The sequence below is a fragment of the Lactuca sativa genome, chromosome 3, assembly GCF_002870075.4.
Source record: "Lactuca sativa cultivar Salinas chromosome 3, Lsat_Salinas_v11, whole genome shotgun sequence".
Lineage (NCBI taxonomy): Eukaryota > Viridiplantae > Streptophyta > Magnoliopsida > Asterales > Asteraceae > Lactuca > Lactuca sativa.
Window position 1 is genome coordinate 245,104,724 of NC_056625.2, and position 2,822 is coordinate 245,107,545.

The 2,822-nt window shown below is 28.9% G+C and overlaps 2 long non-coding RNA genes across 2 annotated transcripts in view; both read left to right on the forward strand.

Moving 5' to 3' along the window:
• The window catches only part of LOC111889151 (uncharacterized), a 6,565-nt gene extending 4,023 nt beyond the window's left edge, over positions 1 to 2,542 (forward strand). Inside the window, exon 4 of the long non-coding RNA XR_006189558.2 lies at positions 2,198 to 2,542. This is a non-coding gene — a long non-coding RNA (uncharacterized LOC111889151). The remainder of the gene's footprint in view (positions 1 to 2,197) is intronic.
• On the forward strand, positions 643 to 1,836 carry LOC128132680 (uncharacterized). The gene is made up of 2 exons (XR_008231086.1): positions 643 to 1,332; positions 1,414 to 1,836. It is a non-coding gene; the product is annotated as an uncharacterized LOC128132680 (long non-coding RNA).
• Positions 2,543 to 2,822: the final 280 nt, after the last annotated feature.

The following is a 2,822-nucleotide window of genomic DNA, read 5'->3' on the forward strand; positions in this document are numbered from 1 at the left end:
TATATATATATATATATATATATATATATATATATATATATATATATATATATATATAGGGTTAGGTTCATTTGAGACCACTTATATTTTGTGAGACCGTGAGACGCATTTGTTTATTTTTTTTTTATTTTTTTTTTAGTTAATTCATGTTCCGAAAATAATATTTAAAAAAAGAATTTTTTGATTTTTCCATTTATTTTGCATTTTAAAATTATTTTTAGAATATGTACAGTGTAATATTCTATTTAGAATATTTCACGTATTTTTCAAAAAAAATAGAATTTTTTTTTTTATTTTTTTTAGTTAATTCAAGTTCCGAAAATAATATTTAAAAAAAGAATTTTTAGATTTTTCCATTTATTTTGCATTTTAAAATTATTTTTTAGAATATGTCAGTGAAATATTTCACGTATTTTAAAAAAAAAAAAACGGATTTTTTTTTATTTTTTTTATATTTTTTTTAGTTAATTCAATTTCCGAAAATAACATTTAAAAAAAGAATTTTTGGATTTTTCCATTTATTTTGGATTTTAAAATTATTTTTAGATTTGGTCTCACGGTCTCACAAAATTAGAATGGTCTCAAATGAACCTGAACCTATATATATATATATATATATATATATATATATATATATATATATATATATATATATATATATATATATATATATATATATATATATAAACCTTAATTTTCTGGTGCCTTCTAAATCAAAATCGCACCCTTCTATAGACTCCACGTCATCTATTTTTGGACAGACGTAATGTTCCATAATTTCGATTAACACTCTTCTTTCTCCCTCTTCGAAACTATCCGACACACATGTTCAACACTTTGGAGAATCGTTACCTTGATGTTTCAGCCATTTGAAACCGCCCCATTCCACTGTTTCCCTCCGCCGAAAGCCATCATCCCCGTCTAATAAATCCCAAACCTTTATTCTAACCCATGGAGGGTGAAAATCGAGAGCTACAGAGAGTGAAGCCTGGTCAACCAGTTTATTTTTCGGGGACTGGTCCACGTTTTCTCTATTTAATCCCCATCGATCGTCTGAATCCTTTTTATTCCATCGATACCATCACCACGACCCATTTCCCGATTAATCATCGTTAGCATCATAATTCGTCAAATCGATCTAAATGCTTAAGTTTCTTCTTCTCAATTTCAATCGCCAACACCAATATCTATGCCTATTTTATTTGAATTTCTGGTGGAAGAGAACAACAAGCGTCAGTGGTGTCGATCAGTGGCTTTGAGTATATCGTTGAATCAATTTACAGCGATGAAGACTTTCAAAGTCGTTCCTTATGGTGCTTATGTTCGATTCGGGTATGTATAATTACACATTAATATCTACAGAACCCTAATTTGATTTTAATTTTAATTTCGACTTTTGTTATTGTTGTTTAGGATTAATCCAAGATTGGATGTTAAAACCCTAAATTATCCGATGGATATCAAATTGTGAATACCAATGTAGAGAACTCTCATTTAGGCTTACTGACTTTCTACCGTTAACACCAAGCAAGCATCCTTGGTTGCACTACCAAGAAAAGATTCCTACAAATAAGGGAACATAAACATGCTACTGTAATTCTGGAAATCTTTCTCCTTTGCAAGTACTAAGTGGACAAGTTTATATTGAAAATTTTAAGCATTAATGTCATAATAACATTTTTACTGATTTCACAGGCTTCAAGGAAGGTTGTTTGTTATCGTTGGTTTGTTTCCTTTTATTTTTCCTGTGTGACCTAATTCTCATTAGTTTCATGAACTTTATGTATTTGATTTTTACAAAATTCTGAACATGATACAATAAACATAATTGGGACATGTTGTGATGTTGGACCATAAAGGCAAAAATCTATCTTTTTTTTTAAAATGATTCAGGCTTATCCCAACATTTATGGTCCTTCACAGGATCTCCCATATGGGAACCACAGACGATGCCACACCATTATTTTGTATCTTTCTACTTTCTAGGATACAAGCTGTCCACATCAGTAAAAGAAAATGTAAATTGGCTGCTATGTGATTAGATAGTGAGTTAGGTTGCCTATATTGGTTAAAACAAGTAAATATGTTGCTATTTTTATTGGTTTCAGATTGCAAGTTGTCCATATTGGTAAAGAATGTGAGTTGGTACCTGTATAAGTATAAACAGGTAAATGTGTTGTTATTTGTTTGTTTTCAGGTTACAAATTGTCTATAATGGACTAATGGCCACCACTTTGACTCCTTTACCAATATGGGAAATTTTACACCGTTATTTTTGAAGAATGACAATTTTTTGTCCGTAGAGGTTGAAAAGGGAAACATTCTTTATATGAGATTCAAGGGGAAAATTCAATCTATTTACAGTTTATGCCCTTTTCTTTTAAAAAATGATCAAATTTGGAAACTATTTGTATTTATATTTCCATAATTATGAAAAACCACCCATTCATGTAAATGATATGATTTCTACTTTTCAAAAACTGATATCTGTATGTTAATGTCAAAAAACAAAAAATAAGAAGCTTGTAGATATCATTGGCAAGTCTATGTGTATAGAAGGTGGGTCACTTGACCCACCTTTTTTCCCATCTTTTATAAGAGATTATAAATAATTATAAATTGTGACTTATCTTAAAAACTTGGAGTGAACCACCTAAATGTTTTTGGCAACAAAATATATATAAATCAAAATTTCAAAAGCTCACATTTTATGTTTTAATAGGCACCGAAGTCATTTAAGGTATAATCCAATAAAAAAAATATTCCAATACAAGTTAAAGATAATAAGATAAATACAAGAAAAAAGAAAAAAACAAACAATA